At 47.2% G+C, this 9,268-nt stretch overlaps 1 protein-coding gene across 7 annotated transcripts in view; it reads right to left on the reverse strand.

Annotated features, from left to right (window-relative positions):
- Window positions 1–6,552, reverse strand: part of LOC144158708 (uncharacterized) — a 31,479-nt gene extending 24,927 nt beyond the window's left edge. For 2 of the 7 annotated variants that reach the window (XM_077689775.1, XM_077689771.1), the window contains exons 1-2: window positions 6,038–6,403; window positions 2,940–3,093 (exon numbers count right to left, since the gene is read on the reverse strand). The gene's annotated coding sequence lies outside the window, so the exon portion shown is untranslated. Of the gene's footprint in view, window positions 1–2,468; window positions 2,611–2,939; window positions 3,094–6,037; window positions 6,404–6,438 lie in introns of those variants that run through there. The other 5 variants (XM_077689769.1, XM_077689774.1, XM_077689773.1 and 2 more) reach the window with 5 other exon arrangements.
- Window positions 6,553–9,268: the final 2,716 nt, after the last annotated feature.

Raw genomic sequence — 9,268 nt, forward strand, 5'->3', positions numbered from 1 at the left:
CGAAATGGTCTAGCTTGAAACATCACCGGTAGCTAATTGGTTGGTTTAGTTTAGCTGGATTTGTTAGCTCTAGCGTGCAATTCAGCCATCTTAGCAATCACTAATGCTACTTGCTCAATTTAGAAACATCTACATCATCTTTGCCCAATATGCCACCAGGGCCTCGAAGATTGGCCTTTTGCCAGAGAAGAAATCCGGTTGGAAACCTTAAGGGGGAGCTTTGTCATTGCTTTCATCATCAGCTAAAGGTCTGCTTGCAAAATGGACTGCCATGCGCCGCAACGTGTGGATTGATCGAATTTTTTGTACCTACACAAGTATTTACACACAGACACCAATTTTGCTTAGTGTTTTGCTAATCAGCATAGAATATTTTGACTACCGTCAAATCCCACTACAGCAAAATTGACAGGATGTGTGAAACATTTCGTTGAAGCGGAAATTCGGTGAGGTAAAATTTGACTCAACAGACAACGAAAGGAAAAAAAAAATAGCACTTGTGTATAATCAATAGCACTGTATATATAATATAAGGTTTGTTCCGAACAAAAAGAAAAACGTTCAGAAAGCTAAACCTTGGATTAATCGTGATATTCAACTATTACAGAAAATTAAGCGAATAAAAAACGGGGAACTAATAAACACCTTCATAACCTAAAGCTCTTGCTATCTATTCGCGCAAGCAAAAAATTTTACTTCTCTAATACTTTCGCCATCCAAATTCTGGCGCCACCTCCGCTCCAAAAAACAAAAAAACTGTTGAATGCATTAAAATAGGCAAAAAGGTCGTTCGGGACAAACTGGAAATCACAAATGAATTCAACGTATACTTCCATTCCATTTTTTCAAGGCCTCCTCCTTATAACACATTAAGTTTTAACATGGTTGATATGAGCGCAGAATTTATAACATTTGAAGGCATTTTTTCGATTCTTCTAAACTTGGATTCAAAATGCTCGTGCGGGCCGGATAACATTCCTAACGTGTTTCTGCGCCGCTACGCTGAATCATTACTTCGCTTTCTGGTTGCTATTTTTCATTTGTCTTTTTCAACTGACATTGTCCCTTCAGACTGGCGCATCACTCATGTTGTACCGGTGTTTAGAAAAGGTGATAACGCATTGCTGCCAAATCACTGGCCTATATCTATGATAAGCTCTTCTTGTAAGCTCATGGAACACGTAATCGCTAACTACATAGTTGATTTCCCAGATAAGCGCAACATTTTCTCCCCCCCCCCAACCAGCACGGCTTCCACAAGGGTTTGTCCTGCACCACTCCACTAATTTCCACTACCCATTCCTTTTCTTCTAGGATAGATGCATCAGGCCAAATTGACGTAATTTTCCTTGACTTTAGCAATGCTTTTGGCAAAATCTCTCACTCTAAACTGATATTTAAACTAAACAAACTCGGTTTTCCTTGCACACTTGTTAAATGGATTATATCATACCTTGAACTGCGCGAACAATTTGTTGACCTAAATGATTTTCACTCTGATACCCTCCCTGTTATTTCCTCCTCCTGCAACCCATCCATGAAGAAATGTCTTGCATGCAGCTAAGGAGAAGCCTCACTGCTCTAAGCGTACATGGAACCGCTAATTGCACCGTTCCGCAGTTGAAGTAAATACAACCAATATGAGCCCTAGTTTTTGCCTCTGTGTGACTGCACATTTGGCAAAGTGAGTGTTTTTAGAAGAGCAGCTGTTTAACCTTTCAGTTCCGCCATGGAGCATTACCAGAAAACTATCACTATCGGAGAAGTGTACAGGGGGAAAATGCTAGCCAAAGAAGTATGAGGGAAAGTGGCGAAGGGAAGGGGGGGGGGGGGCAAGCAGCCCACCAGTAGGTGTTGAGAGTGCGTGCCTGAAGAAAAAAATGTGGTTAGGGCGGTGCTGGGCATCAAACCTTGGAACTTAATGCCGGGAAACTGGCAACTTAACCACTCGGCCACCCCAAAGGCCCAGGGGTATGGGGTTATCAGTGGCAGGGAACAATATGCGCAGCCACTTGGAAAAAAAAACAAAAAGGTGTTGGCATGTGTGCGCAACACCTGCAAAGAAAAAAGGGCAGATAGGAATTTTCACAAGTATTAGAGCCAAATTGGTTAATTTTGAAGCAAGAAAAAACCTTACAACACGTTTAAGCGCTCTTAGCATGCAAACCCAATTCCATCTCACCTTCCCAGGCTGCCTCATCACAAGACAGGAAGGCAAATGTGTACATGGGTTTGGGAGGTTGGAAATAAATAATAAAAGAACGAAAAAAGCGATATCTAACCTTCCTAAACTAGGCTTAAAAATAGACAAAAGAACACTGCCACATGAAGGAAAAAGAGACAAACCAGGGGAAAAAGTGCCTCCCGTGGCCGCAATACAACCTGCATCCCTCGTGTTACGAAACCGGTCTCTACGCGACTGTGCTTGTGGCGTGATCTCTCGTGTACTGTTCTCCTTGACAGCTCACCTGTGTTTGAGCCTGAAGTTGGGAGCCTGAGTTCACACTACAGACGCCAAGTTTGTGAAGCCGGTTGCCACAGGTTCTAGCACGTGTTCTTGCAATCCACATTGGGAAAGATCTGAAAGCCTGCGGCCAAAACGGTCTGGGCCTGCCAGTAATGGAAAACTTTCAGTGGCAAGTTCAGAAATTCATGAGGTGTGTCCCCAACGAAGGGAGACACAACACTGTCTCTCCAGCCTTGAACCACTAGCACAAGCTGTGACAATTTTTTTTGATGGCACACTATAGGGGTGCGGAGTCACACTACAATACTGGTGCCTTGATTCTGAAGTTCCTGACTTGCTGCTGTTCCAGTCAGTTTTTTTGTTGCGAAGCAATAGATGTGGCATGTTGGTAAAATTTCAAGCTGATCGAGGTCAGTCTGTCAACAGAGTAAGTGATAGAAGAGCAGAGAATGAGAGTGGAGAGAAGAGTTACCTTTGAGCGTGGAACTAGCTGCATGTGCAAGGCTGGCGATGTTGCCAGGAGACGACAAGTTGAGGTGGAGCTCAGCACCATTTCAGTAGTGCACAGTGTCTCAACAGTTCTTTGATCCCCCACACCCGCCTGCACACGCAGAATCGAGCAGCCGCTGCGAGTGGTAAAATAAGGACAAAGAATAATGGCCACAAAATGCTGATAGTTGTGAACAACAAAAGCCGGCATACAGCCAACGTTTCTGCTAAGTCGAGCAAACACGACCACTCAGAGTGCTAAGCGCAATGCGCTGCGGCGGCTCAGTGGCTAAGGCGTGCAGCTGAGTACGAAGACGCACGTTTGATTCCCAGCCGCGGCAGTGGCTTTTCTGATGGAGGCGACAAGATAAAACGCCCGTGTGTACGAGATTTTGGCGCACTTTAAAGATCCCCTGCTGGTCCGGAGGCCTCCACTACGGTGCGCCTCGTCGCCTGCGTTGCATTGGTGCATTAAACCCTAAAATCAATCAGTCAGAGTGCTCTAAGCACAGTTGGCACTAAGAGGGACGTGCGAGAAACGTTTTGTTGTGAATTTCTGAAATAGGAGCATGGTGTGTGCACCAAGCCAAGCCTAAAGTGTGCAAGGGTGATGGATGAGAAGCTCACGCATTTCTAAAGATCTTCAAATAAGATCTTCAGATCTTCAAATCTTCTAAAGTTTTCAAATATTTTTTTGTTTGTTCATCGCTTTTGTCATCGCAAACCAAAACACAAATGCTTGCTCCTGCACCCTCATCGAACTTGTGGCTGGCCCGGTCTTCCTAGTGATGTCCAAACAGCGCTTAGTACTGCTGCAGCCGGCACTGTCCATCACCACCATTCCCAGCGATGTCTGGTGTCCTCCCAGACAACCTTGAAGGTTGTGCTCCATTATTTCGACTACGCGTGAACAAAATTAAGGGGAATCTCACTGAGTTCAACTTGGCAGTCATCACGCACAAGGCCACAAATCAGTCCCCCTTCATTTATATGCTGGCAACACAGTCAAAGCAGCAACTGCTCAATGACCCTACTCTGGCAAGTGTGCTCCAAGCACAAGAGAAGGTGCTGGCCAAGAGGTTGACGCAGCGGATATAACGTTAAGAACATGCTCTCCCTGTAGGTCACCTGAAACAGTGGTACACATCGTTAATTTAGAAAAGTTGATTTGTGGAGATGTAGAATGAGCAACTGTCAAGAAGCGAGCAAGCTTTCTAGCCTTGCTGCTTTCTATCGCCGTGACGGCCTCTCCACATTATAAAAACTGAAAGAGTTCTGCACGGTATTAAGTTTCCTACAAAGTTTCACACATTAAATCACTGATTAATTAGCATACGCGCATGATTCTGGTTTTATTATCGCTGTGTCTAAAGGTACGTCGGACGTACCCAGATAGCAAGAGGCTAATGATATGTCGGACGTACGCCGGCCCCGAAAATATTACGGTACGCTGGACTAAAGTCCGTGCTCCGATGAAGGGGCTTTACGGCAGACGTGGCCGTTACCCAGAGGCTAAAGAAAGGTATGCCGGACTTAGCCGGTGGATGACAGTACGGGCTACTCGGGTGCACCCGCAGATGTATTCTGAGGTTGTGCTATGAGGTTCCCTCTTGAAGTGCGAATCCGGTGTGACGGAGGAAGAGCCTGTCGTGTGGTCTCATGCGATTCACACTGGACGAGATTGCCATAATGCAAGGGGTGCCTAATGTAGGAAATTTACCACTGGGATATTGGTCGCACGATTGTTCATCTTGTTGGCCGTCTGTTACGCCGCAAGATCCTGCCTGGCTTCGTGGCGACGAGACACCGCCTCAAACTTTGGATGTGAAGTCCTAGGTTTGAATCCTCCTGTCCCAGCTTTTCTTTTTTTTTTTAACGACAACCGACATTGCTACGCATTTTTGCGCCATTTTTAGATGATGAACTGCAGTGTTATTACGCTGCTTTCATTACACGAAATAAACACTGCACCAACCAACCACACCGTGAAAAAAATGCGGTTTAAATAGTGGAATTTAGCCAGCCAGTCACTCCGAAGGAAGAATCGTAGGACAGGCTCATCGTAAGCTCATTATGAAAGAGCAACAAAAAGTTAAATTAACTGCAGTGCACACAGAGTGAATTTTTCACAGTTGTGGGTTGTGCCGCTGCAAAACACTGCTTTGGCTGGTCAAGGAAGCACAGACTTGTTGAAAGCAACACAGACGTAACTCACAAGCTCAACACAGACGTAACTCACAAGCTCAACACAGACGTAATTCACAAGCTGCACATGGCCCTCTTTTTTTCGCGCCGTGAGCGGGGGGAAACTTGCGAGAGTGGCGGCTGGCACCTCGGAAGGTCCATCATCTAAAAATGACGCAAAAATGCGTAGCAATGTCGGTTGTCTTCGTTAAAAAAGAAAGCTGGGACAGGACGATTCGAACCTAGAACTTCACATCCAAAGTTCGAGGCGGTGTCTCGTCGCCACGAAACCAGGCAGGATGTTGCGGCGTAACAGACGGCCAACAAGATGAACAATCGTGCGACCAATATCCCAGTGGTAAATTTCCTACATTTAGGCACCCCTTGCATTGTGGCAATCTCGCCCAGTGTGAATCGCATGAGACCACACGAGAGGCTCTTCCTCCGTGGCACCGGATTTGCATTTCAAGAGGGAACCTCATAGCACAACCTCAGAATATATCTGCAGCGCGGCCTGCGGGTGCGTCCGACTAGCCTGTACTGTCATCCACCTGCTAAGTCCGGCGTACCTTTCTTTAGCCTATGGGTATCGGCCACGTCCGCCGTAAAGCCCCTTCATCGGAGCACAGACTTTAGTCCGACGTGCCGTAATATTTCCGAGGCCGGCGTACGTCCGACGTATCTTTAGATTTTGAGATCGGCATACGTCCGACGTATCTTTAGCCGCTGAGGTCGGGATACGTCCGACGTACCTTTAGATTTAGAGATCGGCATACGTCCGACGTATCTTTAGCCGCTGAGGTCGGGATACGTCCGACGTAACTTTAGACACAGCGGGTGCCGGACACACTATAAGGCAGGAGACACGACAAACGCGATGAGCGAAGGCAGACAGACCCTCTCAGAGGCTGCTCTGAGGCTCCCAGAGATGTTTTCGCTGTAGCTCACGAGGTCCTCGGCCGTCTTTGCAAACACACACACACACACACACCGCCAGCTATTTTTGGTTAACTGCACGTCTCGACACAGTCGACTTGCACGCACGCACGACCACCAGCGTAAAAGCGGCTCACAGAAAAACAGGATCCAGAGCAGAACCACGGAATACGAGAGAAAACTTCGCTCTCAGCAGTGAGTTGTGTCACCCGAGCGTCGTTTCAACTGCTAGTCGGGGAAAGAACCGGTTGGCGATAGAGCGCTCTGGGCGAGCCGGGGCGCTGCAAGCGCATGTTGCACTGACGTGGGTGTCCCTATTCACACGCCTCGTAAAAGCAAATTTTGGGTGCGTTCCAATTTACCGTTTAGACAGCTTCGTTGACGTCTTCGCGGACAGTACGCCATGTTAAGCCCCGTTCCAATTCGAACGAAGCAGTCAACGAAGACTGCTTCGAGGAGACAGCATCGAAGTCAGCAACGACGCAGGCTACCTTCCTGTCTAAACTGAAAAGCGACGCCAGCGCCACCTTTTTGCGTTTTTATGTTGAACCAAAATCACTTATTCCTTTATTTAAATATTAGGTAAAATTTACTAGTGATAAAAGTGACTTTGCCTAGTTTTCACATTACGTAACATTTGTAATAACAATGGTAATCTCAGTTACGAAAATTGCGGCTTGCTCAACTCAACATGTCTGCTACGACGCTGTCGTTTGCGCTCATGCCTGCGCTGGTGTTGCGTTTGCGACCGCGGCGCAAACGCAAACATTTTCTTTCCTCCATGCCGCGGCGCATTCCAATTTCATTCCTTGAGACGTCTAGTTAGACTACTTCGTAGACTGTCTACCAAGCTGTCTGCGAATTGGAACGCAGCATTTATTTTTAGTTCGCACGCCGCCTGCCAATAATTATTTTTTTAGTTAGCACGCCGCGTGCTAACTATTTTTTTTTTTCTAGTTCGCGCACAACTGAAAGGAGGAGGAGGATAAACGCTTAGACGGTAGGGACCAACGTTACTAGAATAAACTCAGTTTGAAAGCTCCGCCGGAGAGGCGGGCCGCGTGGCGGGCGCGAGAACTAGTGGCGCTGTAGTCGAGTCTTGCGCTACTCTCGGCGCGTCGTCTGCTACTGCGGCGGGCCGCCGTAGCAGCCGTCCGCGGCGGACCGCCGCCCCGACGTACCGCGGCGGCTTTCTAGTACTGCTATTGCTAAACTTAAACATATATAATCTTCCCGGTCGACAAGCTTAAACATCTTCATCCTTCCAGTCGACGTTACCGCATCCCATTTGTGCACTGTTTGAGTAGATATACATACGATCGTCTGTATGCGCATTGACTTGCATGCGTTGCTCATTTGCTGGCTGAGAATCGACGGTGGGCCTATATTTGAGCTGTGTAGATTGCGTTTAACTTCCGTATACGGGAGTTTCTTAGCGACTGAGCATTTTCAGCGTAGTTTCGATAACTACTGAGCTGTCTTATCTCGACGAAAAATGACCCAACACGTTTGTAAAAGCCGCGCCTTTATGCCTGAGCAGCAACACGGCAGTTTTTGTGAATCTCGTCAGTGCGAGGTGCCGTTAACCAGCTTCCGATGTAGAGTTCTTATTCTCAAATTGTATATGCGCCGGGCTCGCCTCACCTCCTCCGGCCTCAGCGCTGTTTGTGGTGCATACGAGACATTAGATCACCGAAGATGAAAGTTCGCCTACAGTTCTGACGCTTAGTTCATCTCTGGCAGATGCACTCGACTTTTGCGAAATCACGTTAAAGGTTTAATCCACAATTTAAAGGCGCGGATTCTACACCTAAGTTCATAAGGATCTTTGACCGCATTTTTGATGTTTTGAACTCAAGAAATCCCTCCACCTGATCGTACAAGGCACCTCTGCGAAAGGCGAATGAGGATTCAATTAGGACTTTTTTAAAGGCTGAATTGTACATAACAGGACTCCAGGATGCACAAGGAAAATCAGCTATTGAGGGCCTCAAGAAAACCGTATTTTTAGGACTCCCCATACGTATGAACAGTGTCATGGCAACTTTTGACAGGCTTGTGGAAACAGGGAAGCTGCAGAATTTGCTCACGCACAAGATGTCTCATAACCACCTGAAAGCATTTTTTGGTTTCGTAAAAGGAAAGGGGTGTCAAAAAACAACAACCCTACTACTTTTGTTTGTCACTTAAGGCAGTTGTTTAAGCAATTCCTTATTAGCTGTACGCGATTGAATATGATCGAATACGCATTCAGCCGTTCGCGGGCGTAATGCGTATTCGCTTGAAACATTCCAAAAGTCAGGTACTCGGTGGAAGTAACAAAGGGGTGTATGATTTTTATTTACCCGGAATTAATTGAAAGGCCGTAGAAGGTGAGACCAGCCCGGCGCACATAAAAATTCAGCACAGGAACTCTACACCGGAAGCTGGTTAACGGGACCAGCCACTGATGAGGTTTACAAAAACTGTCGCACTGCCATGCGGGCCGGAACGACCACCCTCGCATGTTTTGCCTGAAGCCAGGCAAAACACGTGTTGTTTTGCCTGGCGAGCGTCGGCGTCAATAGCGGGCGCCTCCTTCACTCCAGAAGGTTTTCATTAAGATCGTCGGTGCAAGTGCAAGTGCGCGTGCTTTGCAGCGACCAACATTACTAGTAACGTTGGCAGCGAGTGTGTACGCTTTGCTCGTCGGTCATTTTTGGAACTGTTTTCGGCCATGCGAAGGAGCTTGCACGAAGACACGTACGTCATGTACAAAGCGTAGGAGGAGCAAGAGATTTATCCACGGTTCTGCATGCCGACTTGCTTTGCGCCGGGATGCAAGAGCAGCTACCGCAACGGCTACTCCACTTTACGCCGCTTCTTCGGACCACCAAAGGACCCTACGGAATTCAAAAGGTGGGAGCAAGCTTTACATCGCAAAGATAAAAAGCTAACTGCGAAATGCAAAGTCTGTGACATTCATTTTGAAGATGACGACATTGTAAAGCACTATCGTCATGTTGTTGCCGGACAAGAAATTTTGATAGCACGCGGAAAGTGGGAGCTCGCGCCCGGTGCCATTCCGCGTTTGTTCCCAGCACTTCCACCACATATATCGAAGCCGAAAGTTTCGGGATAAAGGCGCAAATCACCCCAAAAACGCACGGTGTCCCGAAAAAGTCCAGTGCCTAGTTCTTCGGCGGAGGAGCC

The sequence above is a fragment of the Haemaphysalis longicornis genome, unplaced genomic scaffold (assembly GCF_048455015.1).
Source record: "Haemaphysalis longicornis isolate Haplotype H1 unplaced genomic scaffold, Haemaphysalis longicornis Haplotype H1 scaffold_10, whole genome shotgun sequence".
In the NCBI taxonomy this organism is placed as follows: domain Eukaryota; kingdom Metazoa; phylum Arthropoda; class Arachnida; order Ixodida; family Ixodidae; genus Haemaphysalis; species Haemaphysalis longicornis.